This window comes from Protopterus annectens, chromosome 3.part0 (assembly GCF_019279795.1).
Source record: "Protopterus annectens isolate FY-2018-M chromosome 3.part0, PAN1.0, whole genome shotgun sequence".
NCBI classification, from domain to species: domain Eukaryota; kingdom Metazoa; phylum Chordata; order Ceratodontiformes; family Protopteridae; genus Protopterus; species Protopterus annectens.
In genome coordinates, this window is record NC_056731.1 from 1,764,905,420 (window position 1) to 1,764,932,981 (window position 27,562).

Sequence of the window (27,562 nt, forward strand, 5' to 3'; positions counted from 1 at the left end):
TTTACAGTGGCAACAGAGCTATTGAAAGCCTCTAACAATAAATCTAACAGAACAGTTCACAGACTTACCAAGTGTACAGTTCACAGACCTATCAGAACTCTATGATCTATCCAGTCTAGTTATTGTACATTTACTCCCCCCATGGAAGTCAGTGCCCACTCTCATGTGCTCTCCTCACTTCACCCAGTAATCTTCCAAGCAAGGCAACCTTCCCTTACTCTCCATTAATAAACATTGATTCAAACAATATATTCAAAAAAATCTTCTTTTTTCCAATTATACTGTGATTTTACTTCCATCTTTCATCATCTTATGTACCCTTGTCTTGTTTTCTTCTTTTTTCCATATGTGTATTAGAAAAATAAAAAGAAATTAAGTCCCTCTCTTGACGGTATCTTCACATAGCATCATTCACATAAACATTGTGCCGCTAAGTTAATTATTTTGAATTTAACAATAAAAGAAGTTTGCAGGCTGTAGCAGATTGTAGAATCATTTCAGATTCCTTTGCTGCAGTTTCTATCGGGCATACATTCCGGCTAGTAATCTGTTACCATAACACTTGTGTGCAATCTTAATCAACTGCTCAGCAAGCAATAAACTGTATTATTTCAAATTTTTTAGCAGCAATGTAAGTAAAAAAAAATCGGGAACTGGAGGGGCCACTCGGGAATTCGTGGCACCCCATTATTTTGCCCCCCAAACCAGTAAATACCAAGGAATTTGGTAAGGTTGAGAGGTATGCCTCTCCCATAATAATAAGGATATGATCAAGGATGTTTTAGCCAATAGTGTGTTCTCTGACTAGTTTTCCACAGCATTTGTCTAAACAAAGTCCAGGAATTTCATGGCTTGTGCAATAGTAGTGGCATAGGCTTCCCAGTCAATAGCTGGATAGTTAAAGGCACCCTAAAAAGTATAATTCTGTTTAATGCTGAGTGACTCCAGTGTTTTAACTAAGTGCTTTGTCTATTTAGGGTCATAGAGGAAGTAGTATATCTGGCTATTATGTTAGAAACCTGGGTGGAAACTCCCAGATATGCTCAGAGTTAGTCCAAAATGACAAAAAATACACTGAACCCACAGACAATGCCAACATACTAGCAGACAGGTTCATTGCAAATCCCCCCCCCAAAAGGACAAATATCTATCCCAGCAGAGTGTTGCCTCCCTGACATCTCAGATGCCCAGGTGAGAGCCGCCCTCTCCAAAGCTAAAAACACAGCATCAATGGGACCAGACGGTGTCCTGGGTTGCGTGCTACATGAACTCCAAGAAGAGCTAAACCCACACATAAGGCTGCTGTTTAATCTCAGCCTTACTACAGGATATGTACCCAAAGAATGGCGTACAGCAACAGTGGTCCTACTCCACAAAGGAGGTGCTTCTACGGATCCTGGAAACTACCGCCCCATAAGCTTGACGAGCCTGGTCTGCAAAGCTATGGAGAGGATCATTATGGAACTCATAAACAAAGACATTGGGGACCTACAGACATTGGATCCTACCCAATTCGGCTTTGTTAAGGGCAGATCCTGCCTCTTGAACCTGGTCGACTTCTTTGAAACAGTCACCGAGGCTATTGATGAGGGTAAGGTAGTTCATACAGCCTACCTTGACCTTGCAAAAGCCTTCGACACAATACCCCACTCGGGCATCATAGACAAGCTCTCCAGCTTAAATATAAACCCCTATGTCATAAAATGGGTTGCACACTGGCTCAAGGACAGAACCCACAAGGTCAGAATTGCTGGAGCCATGTCAGACTCTAAACCAGTCACAAGTGGCATCCCATAGGGCTCGGTCCTGGGACCTCTCTTGTTCGGTATTTATTTTTCTGAGGTACAGGCTAACATGGGAGGATTGTGGCTGACCAAGTTCACAGATGACTGCAAACTGGGCACCATAATTGATTCTCCAGCGGACACAACCATCCTTCAAAAGGGTCTCATAGAAACGGAAAACTGGTGCCAGAGCCATGGCCTTAAACTAAATGCCAAAATGTGTATAGTCATACCGTTTGGGAAAAACAAAGTGCCCACAAATTACCACATAGGTGGTAATCCATTAAGTACAGAAGAAGTAATTAGGGACCTAGGGACCCAAGTTGACAGTAACCTCTCGTTTGGCACTCACATTGCCAAAGTGGTTAGAAAGACCTTCTATATTGCCCACCTTATCATGAAGGGATTCACATCTAGATCGGGAGAGGTCATTGTGCCCCTTTACTCTTCCCTCATCAGGCCCATAATTGAGTACAATGACCTATTCGGGATGTACCTTACCTGACACCTGCAGCAATTGGAAAGACCCCAAAAGTACCTCACCAAGAGGATCAAGGGACTCAAACATATGCCATATGCTGCCCGGCTAAAGAAACTCCAGCTCTACTCACTAAGATACCGCCTACTCAGAGGCGATCTATGCCTGACGTACAAGGCCATGTCCAACCCGGAATTAATGGACATGTTCCACCTCAGAAAATCCAAATCCACCAGAGCTACGCGAGCGAGAGATTTGAACCTCAGCACAGAAATAAATAGGACATGCTGGAGGGATAGATTCATAACCCAGAGGCTCCCTTCACTCTGGAATAAAATCCCAGTCCATGTTAGACAGAGCCCCTCACTGACTCTCTTCAAGAGAAATCTTGACGAGTGGATGGGAGATCGTAGGTTTACCCTGGGGGTCACTTCTGTGTCACTGCTAGACAGAGGTACAGTAAACTAAACCTTAAAATAGGCACAGTATACTCATTCCAAGGGGTGGCGAAAGCCAAACACACTCTGGCTAGGCTTATAAATGCCCTAGGGCAGATAGCCTAGTATGAACCTATGAACCTATATATATATATATATATATATATATATATATATATATATATATATATATATATATATATATATATATATATATATATATATGGTTCCCCTTTATAATCTTGAAATACTGAAATCTCGAATTTCAGTATCCCAAGACCATAAAGGCGAAACTTCAAAATAGCAAAAGTGCATAAGCGTGAATCCGAATATCTTGAATCCATGCTTATGCATTTACGCTACGTTACATGAAGTGTTTGGCTGGGATGGTGCCCGGAATTTAAGGGGAGTGAGTGTATGTGAGTGTTTTTGTAAGTTGTTCATGTGGGTTAGGGTAGGGAGGTGGAAGTATGAGTGTGAGTGTTGGTGTTTGTGTATGTGTGATATGTGTGTGTGTGTGTGTGTGTGTGTGTGTGTGTGTGTGTGTGTGAGGGACTGTAGAATGTCTGGATGTGATATTGTTTTTTTTTCTGTTTGTGCAATCTCGGAGTAGGCATATATAAGTGGGGGGTGTGGGGGGTGCAGGTCCCTACATGGGGGTTGCAGGAGGACTTGCCCCCCTTGCTTACATGTAGTGTAGGGTTGTATATTTTGTGTGTTGTGGGTAGAATGGTGTGTGTGTTGTGTGGTGTATGGTGTATGTATGTTCGTGATTGTGTGTTTCATGATTTTTGGGTTTTGGGGGTTGTGAGTTGTTTGCCTTTATAGTTTTGAGATAATGAAATTCGAGATTTCAGTATTTCGAGATTATAAAGGGGAACCATATGTGCTTGCACACACACACATGTATATATATATATATATATATATATATATATATATATATATATATATGTGTGTGTGTGTGTGTGTGTGTGTGTGTGTGTGTGTATCACATGCACATACATACACATGTACACAAATGTACATGCCCACATGCACACACATATATAATGGGCAATTAAAGCAGCTGAGACACCAGTCTTGCACAAAACAAGAGTTTTATTTATAAAAAAAATTAAATGTAGCTTTTAAAGTCTTGTGGTTTAACCAAGGACAACAAGTACCTGTAACTGTATTCCTCTGCATAGAAAAAATTTCAGTTGCTCTTTCCAGATCTACCCTCTCTGCAGTTTATTCTCTCCCCCAGAGACACAAATCTGGACACCAAGTCCCTTTCACAAAGTCCAGATGCTCTCTGGTTAGGTTCATTTTCATATCTTACATTCACTAGCTCATTAAACAAACCTTTTCTCACTAATACAGGCAGGTATAAACAGGTCAGTTTAGCAGAAACACTACTCACGAAAAGAAACATCACTCTGTTTGCAATGAACTCTCTCTAACTACCGACAATTTATTCAATGAGCTCTTTATAGGACTACTACAGACATTATTTATACAACTTTGTTATACATTTTGAGTCATTTGTAGCATTCCAAATGGTGATAACTACCATACTGTGCTACACCTGAATCATCCAATTTGAAGCCTTTGGTATCATACCTACTGGCTGGTCTGTGTGCCTAAAACAATCCAAGCATATACAATACATTATTTTTGTACGATTGCATCCCATTTAGTGCAGTTAAGACTATTGCCTTTTCCTACCTATGTACTAGTTTAAACAGTCTGTGTCCCAGACTATTGTCACCTTTTAAATTGTTGTTCTACTTCTCACAATCACCAAAACTCCCATTTGCTCCCTTAGGTTTTAGATTGTAACCTGTCTATTTATGTTCATTTTACATCATCTCATTACTATTTCCAGTAAGGCCTTTTTTTAGGCCAGGCAGTTCTAAAAACACTTCTTTTCTGATGTTGTTTATGGTTCATTGGCAAGATATCAAACATTTCTGTTTGCTGAAATCATTCAGTTGCAAATTTTATGACCTTTTTGTCCCCACTGCCTGACATTCATTAGACTTTCTCTCTGTCGATGAGCCCATTTGTTCCCTGCTGGCTGAGAGCTGAATGAGAGGGTTCATCATCCAGACAGCCATCAAGAGTGACTTGAAAATTGTCTTCATCATCCTAACAGCTCATATTTGGTAAGGTGCCAGGGAGGAGAAATACAGTGGGCTGACTACAGAGGGCGTTTCCTCACATCCATGTGGGGAGTTTCTGCCCCTCTCCCCACCTGCAATATGAGTAGTGGTCTGTCCAGAGCTTGATAGTGATCAAATGGGGCCCTAGGCAGAATAACGGATTGCCCCACCACAACTATTACAATATCTCATTACTTGATGGTCTCTCCCCAATTGCAAGAAAAAAAAACACGTTCAAACCTGTCAGTGTATGAACTATTTTCTTTTTTGTTTTTTCAATAATCACAGATTTGTATTTAAACATTTGTATTTCATGTTTTACAGCAAAAACACTGAAAGACAATTGCTAAACAAAAAACAGTCTCACATTGAAAACAGACTTAGCATGAGCAACAGTACATTTCTCTTTCTGTAAAATTCACGTTTATTAGACTACAAGAGACATGCTGGGATTCATAGTCAAACAGCATATAGTGAAGCACAAATTAGCTGCTATGTAAAGGTGTAGGAATTCAAAAGCCAAATGAGTAATGCATTTGCTAACAGCTTGGGACAGCCCACTGGATGCAAGTGTTCCTTTTCAGGGACAGCCTAGGAGAATTTGTATGAAGTGACTTAGAGTCACACAGTAGACAAATGAAGATTGGAGGAATCAAACTATCCACTATAGAAGCAGTATTTTAACAGCTCATAGCCTTACTCATGTACCAGGCAGACCTGTTGTAGCCTAACAGGGCATTTCATGCCGATGTGCCTGAAAAATGACAAGCTAAATTAAAAATGTATTCATAGTTAAAATATTAACTTTAGACTTCATCCTGACAAGTTTAGTCACAGCTATATAATAAGCATACTGTCAGTAGTCAACAAAATAAGGAACCCAAGAATCGTACCCAAATAACATGGCTCATGTGACCTTGCTCTTGTTAAACCAGAGCTATTGTGGAATCAGTGATAGATTAAGAGTATCTTAGCCCCCAGGCTGTTTTCAAACCATGCTCCTCTACTGAACACATTTTCATGACCGTGAAAAAATGCATGTGTTCTTTGATTCACCTTCCTGATTGCATTAACTTGCATTTCTTGTTTAATACAGCAACATCGTACCGCTCAACTGTCCAGAATTTTGCAGAATGTCCAGATTTTTGCCTCATATTTTTGGTCTTTTCCTCATAAAATTTTGGTTTTCTAGAAAATCATTGGCATGTCATTGAGGATTGAAGTTAGCAAATAATGACAGACAGTTGAGTTTTAGACTTTGTACACTTCCAAAAATTCATGCTAAAGCAATACATTATTCTATCAACTTTCTAAGTTTGTAAGAGCAATATTAAAATTTGTCAATATTTTGGGGCCTTTGTCCCCCATTATTTATGGCTTTGTCAAGATTTCTTGCTCTAAGAGGTTGAGAGGTATGAGCAACATTTGTAAAACTATGTTTTAAATATGTAGCTTTGAACATTTTTCTTGTAAGCAGTAAAACAAAATGTATGAACCAATAATGAAATCAGTACCCATTTCAGAACAGTTCAATCATAAAAAGACTCTCAAACTGCTGTCATTATACTTCAACGATACAAGTTTTAAACATTTATGGCCACTTTATCAATTGTTTACACACAACATGTCTGATTGTGATAAAAATGATCACAGTAAAGTATTCAAATTTGCTTCACACAAATGTATCCTAGTCCTGGAAAGACAGGCTAAGAACTTTTTTAACCTTAACCCAGCAGAGTCAGTCATTTTTATCCACAGATAGCCTCCAAACTTAGCAACTATAGTTACAACGTTGACTGCATCTTTCCCAGATGTCTGTGTCAAAAAAAATAATAATAGCAATAATAATGACTTAATAATAATGAGCTGTAGGCAAAGTATTCCAGCTTAATTCACACAGACACATTAGTCCTGCAAAGCCAGATTCAAGATTGTTTAAAGCTGAAGAGATGATAAAAGCATAAGGTACTTTCACCCACAAATACCCTCCCATCCCACTAGCAGTTATATCCACTTTGCTGACTAAGTATACAAAACAGCCTCAAACCATGAAAGTGGAGCCTAAATACAAAACTTGTAACACGGCAAACAAGGCTCACTTAGTAGTCACTCAGCAGAAATGGGGTCATCCAAAGAGTATATTTTTTCCAGAAAAAATAATAGGTCCAAAAAAAATGGACCACTGGACACGTGTCTCTTTTCATGAGCAGTGTAAAAACACTGTCTGGTGAAGTAACTTGGCTATCGTCACAAAGAAGACAAATGAAAGCTGGGAGAATCAAACGCTATATTACAGGAAGCAGCTTTTTAACAGCTCATAGCCTTAGTCATCATGCTGGATAGTGTTATAGCTCAGTCACAGTACATTTCATATATTAATTAAAAATGCACTGTCACCACTCAACAGAACAAGGAAACCACAGATCATGTACAATAAACATTGCTTATATGATGATACTTCTGTTTACTACAATCAACTTCCTTTCTTTGCACCCTAACTGGTTTGCAGTCCAGGAGACCATTGATGAGCATAGCCCTAATTTTCAGTTGCCAAAAAGTACTGTCTGGTTAAGTGGCTTGCTGAAGGACAGGGCATAAATATGAGGCAAAAGCAAAGATATTAAGTAGACTAGCAGTTGGTGTTGAGGAAGCAGTTTACTGTTCCCTGTACCTAGGTTACAGGGTTGGATTCTGTCAAGTCAGCTAACAAGACGGGGTCCACACACACACACACACACACACACACACACACACACACACACACACACACACACACACACACACTTTTCAGTAAATGTCCATTCTGCAATCTTGTTCAATCCGTTTGCATTGTATCTTTCAGTAATAAGAGTATGCATGAGAAATTCTACTCCATTTTCAAGCCTGCATGCAGAAGAAATTCTATGCTATTCATGATGTAATCTAAGGCAGAAAAGAATATACTGCATTCTGCTACTCCTATTCCATTAATATTGTAAGCAAAAAATCACCCTTTTGGCAGAAATTTCCAAGTACTTCTCCCAGCTGACATAAAAGGAAGAAGATACCACCTACTCCTACATTCTAATCTAACACCAGAAAAAAACAATTATTGCATTCTCTGATTTGAGCTTTAGGAGCTCTCTCACTGACTGAAAATTTGATACTATGAGAGAGACTGGAGTATTAGAGATGCTGATGGTCACACCTCACAGTAAGAAGCAAAGGAGCAAGATAAATGTACAGTGAGCCTATTGCTCACAACATAGCAGCAAGTTATGAGGATAGTCATATTTGTTTATGTCTCATGGCTGTGCCAGACCCCCAACCCATCATCAGGCCCTAGGCAGCTACCAATGTTGGATCTGGACTAGGTCTGTCTGATCTCCACAAGAGACATTGCACCACCCTGAGTGCCTTTGAGTGCAGACAAACTCCACACTCCCTCCTTTGGGAGAGGCAAGCAGACCACAAAACTTCACTCCACTCCTTCCTTGCCTGGTCTGCTAATCAAACATCAGTCACCTGGGCTGGAGCTCTGATTCCATCCTACAACATGATAAAGCCAGGATACAGCAGCACATATGGCTTAAAAACAGATATACTCTGCATGGAAGTTTTTACACCTGTACAGAAATAACTACTTTCTTTACTAATATCATAAATCCCTTCTTGCATAGACAATGCTGCATATACTCCACAGCTTATACTGCGAACTACTGCTGACTTATGAACACTTACTTGTGTAGAGATTATGGTAATCTTTACTGGTATCACTACATGTCCTGTCTAAAGTACTTTGCTTCTAGGTGTCTGCCTTATTCATACTGCATAGCTTTATCAGTAAATTTACTACACTGTGATGCTCAAGAAGAAATGACTGACTGTGAAATTCTTTTTTGTTTTGCCCATTACATTTTGTTATTACATTCACTACATTATCATTTGGGGTTTTACTTGCACACTTTAAAATATGTTTCTTGCTGTGTAGCAACAGTTTTAGTTTTGATACAGGCTCCAGAACATTTAACTCTGACACTTTGTAGTTTGAACACACATATGCTGTTCATAGGTTCACATGATGATACTAGGCTATTGGCCCGAAGGCCCTTATAAGCCTAGCAAGAAATTCACCCATGTTCCCACAAAGTCCGTACCTGTTTTCCCTGTCCAGCAGGGACACAGGTGGGATCCCAGGGGTATATTTTCTGTTTCCCATCTAGTCATCTAGGTTCCTCTTAAAGAGGACTAGTGAGGTACTCTGCTTGACATGGAGAGGAAGTCTATTCCACAGATGGGGGAGTCACTGGGACACAAATCTATCCTGTTAACAAGTTCTATTAATGTTACAGACCAGGCAGAGATCTTGCGTGCAGGTTGTGTGAGTGGAGTTTGACTTACGGATATGCAGCAACTCCATCAAGGCTGAGTCTGAGACGGCCTTGTATGCCAGACACAGGTCACCTCTGAGCAGTCTATATGAGACTGAGTAGAGGACCAAGGCATTTAACCTATCTGTATAGGATAGGTGTTTCAGACCCTGGGTTTTCCTGGTCAGGAATCTCTGTGGTCTCTCCAACAGCTGCATGTGGTTGGCAAGATACATGCTGAAGGGGGCATTGTATTCAATAATGGGTCTGATAAGGATGGAGTACAGGGGTGTTATGGCCTCCATGTTCATGAATGAAATACCCTTACTTATGAGGTGGGCCATGTAGAAAGCCTTCTGTACAATGGAGACAACATGGTGGTCAAAAGTCAGGTTGCTATCAACCTGGGTACCCAAGTTCCTCATGATTGATTGTGTGCTAAGTACATTATTATTAATGTGATAATTAGTGGGTACACCATTTTCCCCAAAGAGGATAATGATGCATTTCTTGGCATTCAGTTTGAGGCCATGCTTCTGGCACCAGTCATTAGTTTGGTTAAGGCCCCCTTGGAGGATGTTCACATCACTAGGGGAATTTATGACAGTGCCCAGCTTGCAGTCATCTGCAAACTTGGTAAGCTACAGACCACTGGTTTTGGCTTGTACCTCAGAAAAGTATATCCCAAACAGTTGAGGCCCCAAAACCGATTTTTGGGGTACGCCGTTTGTTATGTGTCTACTACTAGAGGTGGCTTCCCTTATTTTGACTGAGTGGGTTCTATCAGTGAGCCATTTAGCTATACATCTGGTAACATATGGGTTGATGCCTAGGTGGAAGATTTTATCTATGATGCCCAAGTGGAGAATAATGCCAAAGGCTTTGGCTAGGTCAAGGTAGGCAGTGTGCACTGTCTTGCCCTCATCCATGACTTTGGTGACTGTTTCAAAGAAGGTGACTAAGTTTAACAGACATGATCTACCTTTGACAAAACCAAACTGTGTGGGATCAAGTGTTTGGAAGTTTCCAATGTCTTTGTTTATAAGATCCATGATAATGTGTTCCATGGCCTTGCAGATCAGGCTAGTTAGGCTGATGGGCCTATAAATGCCTGAGTCATTGGATGCTCCACCTTTGTGCAGAGGGATGACAGTGGCTGTCCTCCATTCTGCTGGGATAAAGACAGTGCACACAATTTGGTTGAATAGGGTGCCTAGTGGTGCTGAGAGCTCTTGTCTGAGCTCGTGTAGGACACAGCCACTGATGTTGTCGGGTCCCACAGAGGCTGTATTTTTTGCCTTTGAGAGGGCATTAATAACCTGCTCCCTGGTGATGAGGGGAGGGGGGCAGGTGCTGGAGATGTCCTGGTTTACTAATGGGGGGACAAGAGAGTGAAGTTTTCACTGAGCTTGTCTGCCAGCAGGTTGGCTATATAAATGGCATTTGTGTATGTGGTATTCTTGACCACCAATTCAGAGTAGATTTGGGAGTTACCTTTGAGATTGCAGATGTATGCGAAGAAGGCCTTCTGATTGTCCTTAGTGGATGTGGCCAATCTGGATTCAAAGTTATTCTTAGAGGATTTCCCCAGTGACTTTATTTCTTGTGCAGACAAAAGAGAGATTGCTTCCAACTTGGCATCTGCTCCTTCTTGGTCCTGGACAGCAATTTTTTTTTCTTTTATTATAGAGACGTTTATTGCTGCTGTCCACCAAACAGGTTTACTCTTCCTTGAGGAAGATGATTTGGTCCTGTCAGGTATCGCTGAGTCCATGCAGCTATATAGGTGCTCAAATAGTTTTTTGGTGTAGGTTTGAACATTAGTGCTTGATTCAACTGAAGGGATGGTGGATGTGAATCTACTTATACCTGCTCTCAGGAGGTTGCAGTCAGCTTTGGAAAAGTTTTTTGTTCGACTCTGGCAAGGGGGGGGGGGGGGCAAGGGAGATGGTGACTTTGAAAGTGATTGCTTTATGGTCAGATTTTACCAAGGAGGATGACACTGAGGGGTGATTGAGTAGCTACTCATGTTGGTTAGTACTGCAGTAATGCATCCACCCTTTCTAGAATTTCTATATCCTATATGTCAACCTATTTTCATACAGTGTCTTTTTTTGTCAGAGGTACATTGTGGATGTCTGCAGGTTTCATGCTACACATCTTGTCACTTTCAAATTCAAGGTTATTTTGTCTACATAACATAGGGTTGTTACTCATTTTGGATTCCTTTGTCTTTTGACCATTCAGCCAGTTATTCTTATTCCAACCTGCTGATCATAGCTATGTGGTACCATGGCTACAGAGGCTATCTAACTTTTGTTTGTTTTAACCAAAACATATAAGCCTGTTTAGAACCCTTCTGTGGTCTCTTACTGCAGGCATCAATGCAGGCATCAAGTCCCTTTGAAACTCAAAAGTATGGGTAAGAATTAGGAGCATTTTGTTTTACTTCTTCCCTCAAGCTCAACTATAGTTTGCCTAGTTCTGCTTAAAGTGTCATCTCAGTCGTACTTCTTAAAACTTAATCAGCTTACCTGAAGGTCAGAGAATTTTCAACATTCCTCAAAGTGTTTGCATGAGACAGAAAGCAAAAGGAATAGGAGTGACAAGCAGAACTGAAGAGAAGGAATTACTCTCTGAGAGGATACATTCTAAGGAAATGATGTTAAGAAGTATGGAATTGCACAGCTTGATCTGAATTCTAAAATTTCTTTGAAGCCGAAAATAAAATGTCCAAAAGATGGAGAATTCTAAACAGTAGATGGGTGCTAAGAAGGAGCAATGTAACAATAAGAAATATTTTACCAAGATACATGGTTGTTAAAGATAAGGTACAATACTAGCTGACAGATATTTATAAATAAGAAAGAAAGTAAAATTGAAGATAAAATGTATTTAAGGTGCCCTCTTCAGGAGAAAGCATCTCAGAAAATAAAAAGAGAAAGTGAAAGGGCATTATTCCTTCACCCTGATACTAATGGAGAATAACAGAGCCAGAACAAGAAACAGGAGAAGAAAGTGTATGTGAAGGAACAAAATAACATAAACAGAGCCCTGATGATATTCCTTTTGAGTGACAATACAGGGGCTTGAACAAATGCAACAATGTTTAGCTTAATTCAAGAATCTGAAATTTTGCAGGGGGGACATTCACATCTTGATGACACCAGAAAGAGAGATGGTCACATCTACATTACTTGTGAAGATCTGTTATGCTAGTGACAACATATCATCAGAAATGTATTAACTCTTTCACTCCAGAGCAGCTCAGAAAATGCTGGCTGCTTACTTCCACCATAGGAACAACAGTGCAACCTAAATTCATGTTCAGATAATCCACATGTAATACCATATAGAAAACAAATGTTCATAACTCTTTAACCATAAGAGCTAGACTAAAAATGTAAGTGCGAAAAGTTGTTCAGTAGACAATGATCTTTCCAACTGTACAACTGTTGATAGTGTGTATCTAAATCATTATTAAATATTTGCCAAGGAGTGCTGATGTTATGCATATTTTTACAATTTTGGTAAAACAAATCACTATATCTTGGTGAACATACCATGTAGATCCATAAAATATGTAATTAATTTGTTAGTATGAATGTCAGCTTTAAAATGATACCTCAACCATTACTGTGTGATGGTCCTTTGCCGAGATATTCACCAAAATATGATTAATATTATATGTCTTATAATCTGATAATTAAACAAAACATAATATCTCATCACCTGTAAGAGAGAGAGAGACTACATATCAGTGTACAAGTTGTGTGGCTCAATGTCAGCTTCAAAATGATGCATCATGTGTGTTGTCAACATGCTCCATTGCAAAGATATGGACATAATAATGAGAAATATCCTAATTTCCTTAAAGTGACAAATAAGCAGAGTATCTGATTTCTGTCCTTTTCATAGATGAGCATTGATTTTTTTTTTTTGCAGAAATTGATTTTTGTTCTGCTATGAATATTACACTTTACCCCTGACCTTGCCTTTCTTCCTTGCACATATATTCTCATAAATATGGCAAAAATACTAATTTTCATAATCCTGCAAGCAAGCAAACTGTGACATTTGTCCATGTATGATACTCACAGTTCATATTATTACATGACGTTGTACACTTTGATAGTGGCTTCAAAATGATACCTCACTCATAACCTTGACATATTTCCTAGCAAAGTTATTTACCAAAATATGAAAAATTGTAATACTTTTCATAACCTAATTAAAAAACAAACTGATATCTTTACATGTCTGCAGCATACAGAAACAGTTCTTTTAACATGTAAGTACTAATACTGTTCTCAAAATGAGGTACTACTTAGCATGTTGACATGTTCCCTAGCAAAGTTATTTACCAAAATATGAAAAAATATCATAATTTTCATAACCTAAGTCCTAAACAAACTGATATATATACATGTGTACAACATACAGATCGTTCTTTTACCATTTTAAAATGAGGTTTTACTCAGCATGTTGACAAGTTCCCTAGCAGATACAAGATATGAACATTATAATTAATTCATTATATCATTAATATCAATTAGCAGTAATTCAGAAAAATATGAGCCATATATAACCATAAAGGATTCCTTCATCTTTATGCTACAGCAGAGACAATGATAAAAATGATAGAAAGAAACAGGGGGAGGACCTCAACATGACTCCATTGACAGAAACCAAAATCTGGCATGTGCATTCATCCATGTGATAACGACTCTCAGTAATGTGAATAACAGTAGGTTCTGCTGAGAGTTTTACCTGACAAGTCAGTGTTATACCGTTACTACACGTATTGTAAATTAATTATGTGATAATGAGTTGCATTTAATTACTGCAAAGACAAATGTGATTATGTCTCCTCAACAGGTTATGGGCAGCAATTCATTACATTCCTGGTGCAGGTGTAATGTAAGACTGAGTCATTACCATCTCTTAGGAAAACACCAGAGTAAGTCAGTAAAATCACTATAACACTCATATTACTGAGCCTTCCTCTCACCTAAATTCCACACATGACTGTCAAAGTCAGACATGTTTTCCAAAATATATGATTACTCCATGCCAGAATTAGTGTACACCCCCTGTAGACAGGGTCCTGCAAAACTGAACCTGTCCTATATGGCTCATCATCAGTACTTCATATTACTCACATACCCAGATTGCTTCATATTAATATGGTATTATTTTGGCAGTGATGCAACAGGTAGCACACTTGTCTTTGGTGCAGAAGGCTGTGGGTTCTATTCCCACAGCAGGTAAAGGGATTACAGCCACTACAGTGCAGCATAAGGGGGTGTCATCCTTCAGATGAGATATTAAACTGAGGTCCCATCTGCTTAACATGGTGGTAGCTGAGGTGGATATAAAAGATCTCAAAGTACCTAACAGAAAGAGTAAGGAAAATTCCCCAAAGCCTGGCCACATTTCCCCCTAGTAGTATAAATATCACCTCTGGTCACAGCTGAAAGGAGGCCACTAGCCTAGTGGGGCTAACCCCATCAACAATTAAAAACATACAATATAACACTGTGGATCACCATGTTAAGTATAGTATCCAGTATTTATAGCACGTTATGTTACAGTGACATATCTATAGAACATTCATCATTATTTTACAGTTTATGTACAAAGTCACAATACAACTTTAGTACTTGAACAACATGATGATGCACATTCATATCTTATCCAAATAGAAATTCACCTAAATTTTGTAAGCAGGAGAAAAAGTACAATGATTTTATGATATTTATTTCTTTTGGCTGCATAAGGAGGGGCTTAATTTAAATGATACATGCAAATGAAATGTTACTTTACCAAAAAGAATGGGATGGATGCATTCAGTTTTAAAATAAGCTGGGGAAGATGATGCTAGAAGAGACAAAGGTGCATTACAACAGCAGGACAACTTTTTGGTAGGTCTAGTTACACTGGAATTTTAAAATATAGATAAAGGTAACATCAGAATGCTATAATTTAAACTTTAACCCTCCACACCCTATTGTCCAAAGGGAAAACCTCTGATGTTTCTCTGCAAGGACTCAGTTATAAACAATAAAACCTCTGACATTTCTCTGTACATAGTCATAACCAATCAGGGCCATAATATTCATATCTACACAACTGTTATCTTAAAAGAATGAACTATCACAAATCATGAAGAGCCAAGAGACTTTCCATACCTTTAATAAATAAATTAGTATATATATATATATATACTATACTGCAGTGGTGCTGCGGTAGCTTTGTTGCCTCACAGTAAGACGTTGTCCTGTTCAATTCTCAGCTAGAGTGTCTTCTGTGTGGAGACATGCGTGAATGGGCGTACCTTCGTTGAAGGTTGTGCAACAGGGCCGGCAACGCGGCACGTAAAAATCTACTGCCAATCATTAGCGGACCGGAGTTCCATTGTGGCGACCCCTAACCGGGGAAAGCCGAAAGACAACAACTGCAGATGTACAACTACATTTAGGTATCATTAATTATTAACTAGGTAACAAGGTAGGTATAGTTAATTATTAGCAAAATGTTTTTGTTTAAATTGAATGAGTTTATTTTTCTTTAATTTTTACTAATTAAGTATATATATATATATATATATATATATATATATATATATATATATATATACAGAGAGAGAGAGCGAGAGAGAGAGAGAAACAGAGGTTTGTTAATGGTGACATCATTCGACTAACACACACACACACACACACACACACACATATATATATATATATATATATATATATATATATATATATATAAGTTTGTTAATAGTGACATCATTTGACTGTGAATTTAACTAGTTTGTTACTGGTTATATAAGAAGTGTTTTAGGAAATGTAGTCTGATTCTGATGAAGTCCCTAAACCAATAAACACTAAGATAAACTGATACCCAATAAGATGCCTGATGAGACAAGAGTTCAAATCACTTGTTTAAATTCACAGTTCATATATCTTCTGTGCCTTGAAAATTACCTTCGGCAATATATTCATAATAAAAGGAAAACATATGCATTTTTGCTACTCAAACTCACCTGTAAAGCACAATGTATGTCTCTAAGCAAAATTCCTTTGGGGACACGGTAGTTCGTAAAGCCAAAGGGCAAGAGGATCATGCCACTGCTCAAAAATACACCGAAAACCAAACAGACAACTCAACATTGCATCCATAGAGGCTGCTGACATCTAATTTATGCAAGTCTATAAAATCCAGTAAAAGCTATAATAGATCACAGTAAAAAACAGTTTTGTTGTACTCATTGTTCGCCAATGTGTCTCAGATCAGATATAGTTGTATGACAGTTGTCCAAAATAGACAATAAGAGTCACGGCACTTTGAGACCCAGGAGAAAAATAAACAGTCACTGTGGAAGAATATATTGGATCAACTGCAATACCTCATCATGATTCAGTACTTTCAATTTATACCCACAATATACTACACATTTAAAAACACTGTAACATTACAAACTATTAATGATTAAACAAAACAGAGTAACCCAAAATACACTGAACAATGTCCTGGAAATTTGATGAGATCTTTAAGTTTGCACCATCTTATTAATGGCATAAAACATAGCCATTAACATAGATTGAATAATGATGAGGCTTTCATAGTTATTAGATTGTCATTTTAAAAGTTTAAACTCAGTATAGAAAGATGGTTATTGCAAGTCCATCCTGTTGCGAGTGTACTACTTATTCATCTTCCATGTGGTGAAATAAAACTTTATAGATGCTTTTAGTTATTGGTTTTGTATGAGTGTGTAAACTTTGAGCTGCAGCAAGAAAACTCTGTGACCATGGCAACTGGTTAATTTTAGTAGTATAGTGAAAATAGTTCACTTGCAATGTTCAGGGGTATGGCCTGTCCTACAGAATCATATGTTTCAGTAAGTAAACTAAAATAAACCTAATGCAGCAAACTAAAATACCAATAAACAGTCAGGATCACCAGGAATAGTACAACTCAAAGCTTTTATTGTGAACCCAGAAGCAAACATAAACCAGAAATACACAAAAAGAATAAAAATCCAGTGTCCAAAGGTTGTCCAGTCACTAAAACATCCAGTCGTTAAAAATTCCAATATTCCAATCTTGATAGGCGCTTTCATTTTTGTACCCGAAAATGTTATCAGATAACTAAACATTAACTCTAATCAATTAAATAGTGTCCATAGTATTTACTTACAGCAAGCCCCCAAGATTGTACAATCAAAGCCTCATAATGAACACCAATCACATTCATTATAGCTGGAGTTCAGTTTTAAGCAACAATTCAGTTGGTTAGCTGGTTAACAAATACTCAATGAAAACATGTAAAACAGCATGCCTGTAGTACTGCCCTATCATCTTTTTTCGGCTGTTTCTGTTCCCGTTAGGGGTTGCCACAGCGGATCATCTATTTCCATTTCTTCCTGTCCTCTGCATCTTGCTCTGTTACACCAACCACCTGCATGTCCTCTCTCACCACATCAGTAAACCTTATCTTAGGCCTTCCTCTTTTCCTGTTACCTGGTAGCTTCATCCTTAGCATTTTTTTCCCAATATACTCAGCATCCCTCCTCAGCACATGTCCAAACCAAAGTAATCTTGCCTCTCTGGCTTTGTCTCCAAACCTTCCAACCTGGGCTGACCCTCTAATATACTTATTCCTAATCCTGTCCACCCTCGTCACACCCAGTGCAAATCTTAACATTTTTAACTCTGCCACATCCAGCTCAAACTCCTGCCTTTTGTCAATGCCACTGTCTCCAACCCATATAACATAGCTGGTCTCACTACCCTCTTGCAGACCTTCCCTTTCACTCTTACTGGTACTCATTTGTCACAAATCACTCCTGACACTCTTCTCCACCCACTCCATCCTGCCTGTACTCTCTTCTTCACCTCTCTTCCACACTCACCATTACTCTGAACTATTGATCCCAAGTATCTAAACTCATCCACCTTCGCCACCTCTACTCCTTGCACACCATTCCTCTATCCTCCCTCTCATTTACACACATATATTCTGCCTTAGTCCTGCTGACTTTCATTCCTCTTCTCTCTAGAGCATATATCCACCTCTCCTGGGTCTCCTCCACCTGCTCCCTACTCTCACTACAGATCACAATGTCATCTGCAAACATCATAGTCCACAGGGTCTCCTGTCTGATCTTGTCTGTCAACCTGTCCATCACCATTGCAAATAAGAAAGGGCTCAGAGCTGATCCTTGATGTAACCCCACCTCCACCTTAAACGCATCTGTCACTCCCACCACAGACCTCACCACTGTCACACTACCCTCGTACATATCCTGTACCACTCTTACATACTTCTCTGACACTCCTGACTTCCTCATACAATACCACAACTCCTCTCTAGGCACCCTGTCATATGCTTTCTCTAAGTCTACAAAAACACAATGCAACTCCTTCTGACCTTCTCTGTACTTTTCCTTCAACAGTCTCAGAGCAAACATCGCATCTGTAGTGCTCTTTCCCAGCATGAAACCATACTGCTGATCACTAATCATCACGTCACTTCTTAACTTAGCTTCCACTACTCTTTCCCATAACTTCATGCTGTGACTGATCAATTTAATCCCTCTGTAGTTACTACAGCTCTGCACATCACCCTTATTCTTAAAAATTGGTACCAAAACACTTTTTCTCCATTCCTCAGGCATCCTCTCACTTTCCAAGATTTCATTAAACAATCTGATTAAAAACTCCACTGCCATTTCACCTAAACACCTCCATGCTACCACAGGTATATCATCTGGACCAACAGCCTTTCCATTCTTCATCCTCTTCATAGCTATCCTTGCGTTCTCTTTGCTAATCCATTGTACTTCATGATTCACTATCTCCACATCATCAACCTTCTCTCCCTCTCATTCTCTTCATTCATCAACCCCTCAAAGGACTCTTTCCATCTCCTCAACACACTCTCCTCACTTGTGAGTATGTTTCCCTCATTATCCTTTATCACCTTTACCTGCTGCACATCTTTCCTAGCTTGGTTCCTCTGTCTAGCCAATCGGTACAGGTCCTTTTCTCCCTCCTTAGTGTCCAACCTTTCATACAACTCTTCATATGCCTTATCCTTAGCCTTCGCCACCTCTCTCTTTGCCATGCACCTCATCTCCTTATACTCCTGTCTACTTTCTTCATCTCTCTGACAATCCCACTTCTTCTTTGCCAACCTCTTTCTCTGTATAGTCTCCTGTACTTCCTCATTCCACCACCATGTCTCCTTGTTATCCTTCCTCTGTCCAGATGTCATACCAAGCACCTTTCTAGCCGTCTCCCTTATTAGCACTGCTGTAGTTACCCAGCTATTTGGTAACTTTTCACTGCCACCCAGTGCCTGTCTTAACTCATCCCTGAACTCCACCTCACATTTACCCTTTTTCAAGTTCTACCATTTGATCCTTGGTGCTGCCCTCACACTCCTCCTCCTCTTCTTGATCACCAACATCATCCTACAAACCACCATCCTATGCTGCCTAACTACACTTTCCCCAGTCACCACTTTACATTCTCCAATCTCCTTCAAACTGGCCCTCCTACATAAGATATAATCCACCTGTGTGCATCTTCCTCCACTCTTGTATGTCACCCTATGCTCCTCCCTCTTGTTAAAATATGTATTCAACACAGCCATGTCCATCCTTTTCACAAGATCCACTACCATCTGACCTTCTGCATTCCTTTGTTTAACACCATACCTAACCATTACTTCCCCATCCCCTCTGTTCCCTTCACCAACATGCTCATTGAAATCTGCTCCAGTCATCATTCTCTCACCCTTGGGTACAGTCATCACCACTTCATCCAACTCACTCCAAAATTTTTCTTTCTCATCCATCGCACTCCCAACTTGTGGAGCATATGCACTAACTGATGCTGGAGTGAATGACTTGAGACATACCTCCCTGGACTAAATGAAAAGAGACATGGAAGAGCTCTTGGATCATGTGACCCAGGCAGGTATGACCCTAGCCCTGAGTAGCATCCTGCCTTCGCCCAGAATGATGCCACAGTATAAGGACAAAATGATTGACTTCAACAATTGGCTAAGCTTCTGGTGTCATTCAAAGGGGATCCAGTATTTGTCTGCCTGGGAAGACATGATCGACAAACCATGATGCTTTGCCAGAGATGGTCTGCACCTGTCACCCCTGGGATTCAGGTTACTGGCTAAAGCTCTTGCCACCCCTATAGTGCCTTTTTTAGGCAAGGTTCAAAGGATAAAACCACCACCGTAACAGATACAAGCCTGCAAAATCTGAAGGTAATGCTACTCAATGCTAGAAGTCTAAACCTCAAAATACACTCTCTCGAGGCACTCCTAAAAATGGAGAACATTGATATCTGTGCAGTAACTGAGACCTGGTTCAAGGCTCCAGAGAGCACCCCTGCAATACCAGGCTGCAATTCTTACCACACTTTTCAGCCACAAAACCAAGACCTAAACACTAAAGGTGGAGGAGTGTCCATATTCACCAAGGATATTCACACCTCCAGGCTAGTTGCCCAATACAATGCATATGAAATTTTCCAGGTGCAGCTAACACTAGGTAAGACTGCAATCCAAATTGTAGCTTGCTACAGATCCCCCATCATGCCCCAAGATTCTCACTACACCTTTCTAAACATACTGGAAAATATTAAGATACAACCAAACACCCTAATACTAGGTGATTTCAACTACCCTGCCATTAACTGGGAAAACTACTCGGGTACCAACTCCTTTTCCCAACAGTTCTTGGAATTCATAAATTCCAATGCCCTGGATCAACTAATCCATTGTCCTACCAGGGGCTACAATATCCTAGACCTGGTCATTACCAACATGGGAGATAGATGCTCCACACCAGTGGTCACCCCCTCATTGGTCAGGTCTGACCATAAGCAAATCACCCTTGACATCCACATCCCACCCCACCCCCCAGTAAGGAAACCTCCTTAAAAAATTTCTCCAAAGCCAACTTCATGCTACTTACGTCAGAAGTGACAAACTTCACGACACCCACGCAGATGGGATCTGGAAGTTCAATTGCAGAATCCTACACTAAGGCACTGTACGAGCACATCCACTCGTGCATGAATCATGCCATCCCAAATAGAACCAAGATGATCTTCTCCAAAAAAAGGAAGCCAATCTGGTGGTCCCCTGCTATAAACAAACTATACAACAGAAGGAAGAAACTGTTGCAGAAAAGAGGAAAATCCCAGGATGCAAAAAAAACTCCCTCACCAGCCTCAGTAAGAAGCTGTGATCCCTCATAAAATCCTCAAAAGCTAGTTATGAAAATAAAATTGCCAAAGATTCCAAAGACAACCACAAGGCATTCTATAGTTATGTCAAGAATCTAAATGGCAATGCTCAGATCTGCTCTGAGCTACAACAGAATGGCATTAAATATACTGATCCCAAGGATAATGCCAATATCCTGGCAGATCGATTTAGTGCCAACTTCACCCCCCTCTCACCCCCTAAAGGGCCCATCTCAATACCAAAAGATTGCCAAATTCTGGTAATCACAGCCACACAGGTAGAAACCGCACTCTCCAAAGCTAAGAATACATCATCCATGGGACTAGATGACATCCTAGGCTGTGTACTACATGAACTACAAAATGAACTGGAACCTCACCTAAGTGTCATGTTTAATCATAGCCTCACCTCAGGCTTCGTGTCCACTGAGTGATGCACAGCTACAGTTATCCCGCTCCACAAGGGAGGATCCACCTTGGATCCCAGGAACTATCGTCCCATCAGTCTGACAAGCCTGATCTGCAAGGGCATGGAACGCATTATCATGGAACTTATAAACAAAGACATTAGCAACCTTCAAACACTGGACTCCACCCAGTTTGGGTTTGTGAAGGGCCGATCTTGTCTCCTGAATCTGATTGACTTCTTTGAATCAGTCTCCAGAGCTGTGGACGAGGGTAAGGCAGTCCAGACAGCCTATCTGGACCTTGCCAAGGCCTTTGACACCATCCCCCACTCTGGAATTATAGATAAACTTACTAAGCTGGGCATAAATCCCTATGTCACTCGATGGGTTGCCAACTGGTTTACTGACAGAACCCAGACTGTAAAAGTAGCTGACTCCAAATCCAGCTCCAGACAAGTGACAAGTGGAGTACCTCTGGGTTCAGTCCTGGGACCACTCTTGTGAAGTCGCAGATGACTGCAAACTGGGAGCCATTATTGAATCCCCAAATGATGTGGATATTCTACAAAAGGGCCTTACAGAAACAGATACCTGGTGCCAGAGCCATGGGCTCAAGCTTAATGCCAAGAAATGTATAGTTATCCCCTTTGGAAAAAAACATATACCCATGAATTACCACATAGGTGGCAGGACACTAAACATCAAAAGTGTGATGAGAGACTTAGGGACACAGGTGGACAGTGGTCTCACTTTCGATAACCACATCGCCACAACAGTCAGGAAATCCTTCTATGTGGCACACCTCATCACTAAGGGCTTTTCATCCAGAAAATAGGAGGTCACTGTCCCACTGTACTCATCCCTCATTAGACCCATTATAGAGTATAATGCCCCATTTGGTATGTACCTCACAAGACATCTGCAACAGCTGGAAAGGCCACAGAAATACCTCACTAAAAGAATCACAGGCCTAAAGCAGATGCCATATGCTGACCTTCTAAAAAAACTCCAGCTATACTCTGTGGCATATTGTCTACTCAGAGATGATCTGTGCTTAACATACAAGGCCATGTCAAACCCTGAGCTGTTGGACATGCTCCACTTAAAGAAATCCCAATCCCTCAGAGCCACACACTCCAGGGATCTAAACTTTGTCATCACAATGAACAAATCATGCTGGAGGGATAGGTTCCTGACCCAGAGACTCACCATACTCTGGAATAGACTGCCCATACATGTCAAGCAGAGTGCCTCATTGGCCCTCTTCAAAAGGAACCTTGATGATTGGATGGGAGATAGGAAATTCACCCCAGCGATCATGTCAGTCGCCCTGCTAGGTCCAGAGAAGTAAATATTGTGGGAAGAAATATCCAGGGAATTGTTATGGCTAGGCTTGCATAGGCCCTAGGGCCAATAGCCTAGTACCATCCTATGAACCTATGAACAACATTCATCATTACACCATCAATTTCCAGCTTCATAAACATCACTCTATCCGACACTCTTTTCACCTCCAAAACACTCTTAGCATACTGTTCCTTCAGGATAACCCCTACGCCATTTCTCCTCCCATCCACACCATGATAAAACAATTTGAACCCACCTCCGATACACCTAGCCTTACTCCCCTTCCATCTGGTCTCTTGCACACACAATATACCAACCTTCCTCCTGTCCATCATATCAGCTAGCTCTCTCCCTATACCAGTCATACTGCCAACATTCAAAGTTCCGACCTTCTCTACCACAGTCCTAACCTTTCTCCTGTCTTCCTGCCTTCAGCCCAAGTTTGTCAGACTTCAGTAGCCCAATTTCCGCCAGCACCCTGTTGGCTAACAGTACTGGTGGCGGTCGTTGTTAACCCGGGCCTCGACCGATCCGATATGGAAATATTTACTGGTGTCCGCATTAATTATTTGGCTAAGTTTTATATCAGATGCCCTTCCTGATGCAACCCTCCCCATTTATCCAGGCTTGGGACCGGCACAAAGAAATGCACTGGCTTGTGCATCCTCAGTGGCTGATCAGTTACTTATCATGTGTTTATTGGATTTGAATAATTTTTAGAAAAGAACTGGATATAACACTAATTTTCCAAACACATCTTTTGTAAATTTTTGAATTACTATTTTTGACCAGCATTGTTTCTTCTGCAAGAAAATCTTTTATGTATTTTCCTTTTAACCAATCTGAAAGCATATCAAAGACTAAATTTTCCATCCAGATTAACCAGCTAACCAATTGAATTGTGGCTTAAAACTGAACTCCACCTATAATAAATGTGATTGTTATTTGTTATGACGCTTTGATTGGATAATCTTGGGGGCTTGTTATGTCATTACTATGGAAACTATTTAATGAATTAGAGTTAAACTTTAATTATCTGATGAAGTTTTCGGGTATGAAAACAAAAGAGCTTATCGGGATTGGAATACTGGAATTTTTACCGACTGGATCTTTTACAGATTGAACAACCTTTGGATATTGGATTTTTATTCTGTTTTATGTTTATTTCTAGTTTAGGTTTGCTTCTGAGTTCCCAATAAAAGCTTCCAGTTGGACTTTTCCCGGTGATCCTGACCATTTATTGGTATTCAATAAGAAAGTCCAGTTTTGGGCACCTGAAAAGGTGGCAGCCTGTAATGGATGCAATGCATTACCCAGAGCTCTAGCAATTCCATATTTATGGAAAAAAATTCCCAGTTGTATGATTGTAAAAACTGCAAGAAAATTCTAGCCAAGCTAGTCTTCATTATGTGATAATACCTTAAACCTCCTGTAATGGATACCCATGGGGTATATGCAAATGACACTTTAAGGACATCACGTGTTTCAGCTACATGGCTTCTGAATGTCAATGGCTTTTTACTTTTTTAAGTCTTTATGGACACATTCAGGCCAGTAAAGCCAAACCCTAATAACATGCATGCATGTATATTTCAGCCTTTTTATTGACCGCATCAGGACAGCATACATGGATTGTTTGAAAATGTGTGGTTATATGATTGTACATATGAGTCCACTAGGCTTTAATACCAGGATGTGATAAGCAAAGCTCTCCCATTTCTGTCAGTAATGTAACCTTAGAATTATTTACTAAATGCCTCATTCTTTTCACCACTGAAATGGACTTGGCACCTCATTACCTTAGTCACTGAAAGTACAGTTGTGAAGTAAAGTAACTGTATATCATAGGATCATAGGAAGTTTCTAGGGTATTGGCCCTGAGCCCCTTACAAGCCTAGTCAAGAATTTAGCCCATGTTCTGAGAAGCCAGCATCCAATGTCCCTGTCCAGCAGGGACACAGGTGGAATCCCAGGAGTGTATTTTCTGTTCCCCATCCAGTTATCCAGGTTGCACTTAAAAAGGATTAATGAGGTACTCTGCTTGATATGGAGAGGTAGTCTATTCCAAAGAGTCTCTGGGACACAAATCTGTCCCACCAGCAAGTCTTATTGATGTCACAGACCAGGTGGAGGTTGCGTGTGTGGGTTACTCGATTGGAGCTAGACTTGCATATGCAGCAGTCCCAACAAGGCGGGGTCTGAGATTGCTTTGTATGCCAGACAGAGGTTACCTCTGAGGAGTCTGTCTGAGACTGAGTAGAGGGACAGGACTTTTAGCCCATCTGTGTAGGGTAGATGCTTGAGGCGTTGGATTCTCCTGGAGAGAAACCTCTGTGGTCTCTCCAGCTGATGCATGTACTTTGTGAGGTACATGCTGAAAGGGGCATTGTACTCAGTAATGGGTCTTATAAGGAAATAATACAGGAATGTGATGACCTCCTTCTCCTTGGATGAGATACCCTTACTAATGAGGTGGGCCATGTCAAAAGCTTTCTGTACAACAGAGGCAATATGGTGGTCAAAAGTCAGTTTGCTATCAACCTGGGTGCCCAAGTCCCTCATGATTGATTGTGTGCTTAGGACCTTGTTACTAATGTGATAATCTGTGGGGATGTCACTCTTCCCAAGGGGATTATGATGCATTTTTTGGCATTCAGTTAGATGCCATGTTTCTGGCAGTAGTCATTTGTCTGAGTGATACCCTCTTGGGGGATGTCCACATCATTAGGGGAATTGATGACAGCATCCAGCTTGTAGTTATCTGCAAACCTGGTCAGCCATAGCCCACTGGTTTTGGCCTATACCTCAGAAAAGTATAACCGAAACAACAGAGGGCCCAAGACTGATCCCTGAGGTACACCGCTTGTTACAGGTCTACTACTTGAGGTGGATTACCCTACTTTGACTAGGTGGGTTTTATCAGTGAGCCAGTTTACTACCCATCTGGTAACATATGGATTGAAGCCTAATTGAGAGAGTTTATCTATTATACCTGAGTGGGGAATAATATCAAAGACTTTGGCCAAGTCAGGGTAGGGAATGTGCACTGTCTTCCCCTTGTCCATGGTTTTGGTGACTGTCTCACCAAATGTAACAGTGGTGATCTCTCCCTGATGAAATCAAACTGTGTGGGATCGAGTGTTTGGAGGTTGCCAATGTTCTTGTTAATGAGGTCCATGATAATCTATTACATAGCCTTGAATATCAGGCTAGTTATGCTGGTGGGTCTATAATTACCTGGAGTGATGGATGCTCCACCTTTGTGCAAAGAGATGACAGTGGCTGTCCTCCACTCAGCTGGGATGAAGCCATTACTCATCCTTTGGTTGAATAGGGTGCCTAATGGTGCTGCAAGTTCCTGTCGGAGTTCATGTAGGACACAGCCTGGGATGTTATTGGGTCCCATTGAGGCTGTATTTTTTAACTTTGACAGGGCAGTGATGACATACTCCCTAGAGATAGGGGGTGGGGGGGCAGGTGCAGGGGATGTTCTGATTTACTGATGGGGGACAGAGAGGTGAAGTTTTCACTGAACCTGTTTGCCAGCAGGCTGGCTAAATCTTTGGTGTTTGTGTATCTGGTGTCCTTGACCACCAATTCTGAACAGATCTGAGTGCCTCCTTTGAGATTGTGGAGATATGTGAAGAAGACCTTATGATTATCTTTAGTAGATGTGGCCAATTTGTACTCAGTGTTTGCTTTGGGGGATTTCACTAGTGTTCTTATTTGCTTGTTCAGGCTAAGAGAGTGCTTCCAATGAGGCAGCTTCTCCTTCTTGGTCCCAGACAGCATTTTTTTCTTTTTATTATAGAGTTTATGTATTGCAGATGTCTACCAGACAGGTTTACTGTTCCTTGAGGAGGAGGAGTTTGTCCTGTCTGATATTCCTGATTCCATGAAGCTATATAAATGTTCGTGTAGTACTTTGGTGTAGGATTGGACATATGTGCCAGTTCCTATAGAGGGGGAGGGGGCTGTGAAGCTGTTTATACCTTCCCTCAGGAGGTTGTAATATCCTAGCCAGAGGTGTCAGTGGAGATGGTGACTTTGAAAGTGACCGCTTTATGGGCAGATCTTACCAGAAAGGATGACACCATAGGGATGTTGCAGTGGTTACTCATGTTGGTTAATACAAAGTCCAATATATTATCACCTCTTGTGGGGGTGTCGAGCAGCTGGTCCAAGGCATTTGCATTGATGAAATCAAGGAATCTCTGGGCATTTGTGTTTTGGCATGAGTAGTTCTTCCAATCTATGGTTGGATAGTTTAAAGTCCCCCAGGATCAGGGTAAAGGGTTAAACCCTGATAGATTCAAAGAGGTCCAGGTAGGT

The 27,562-nt window shown here is 40.5% G+C and overlaps 1 protein-coding gene across 4 annotated transcripts in view; it reads left to right on the forward strand.

Annotated features, from left to right (window-relative positions):
- IL7 (interleukin 7) overlaps nt 1–27,562 on the forward strand; it is a 1,281,407-nt gene that overhangs the window by 1,199,856 nt on the left and 53,989 nt on the right. The window lies entirely within an intron of this gene.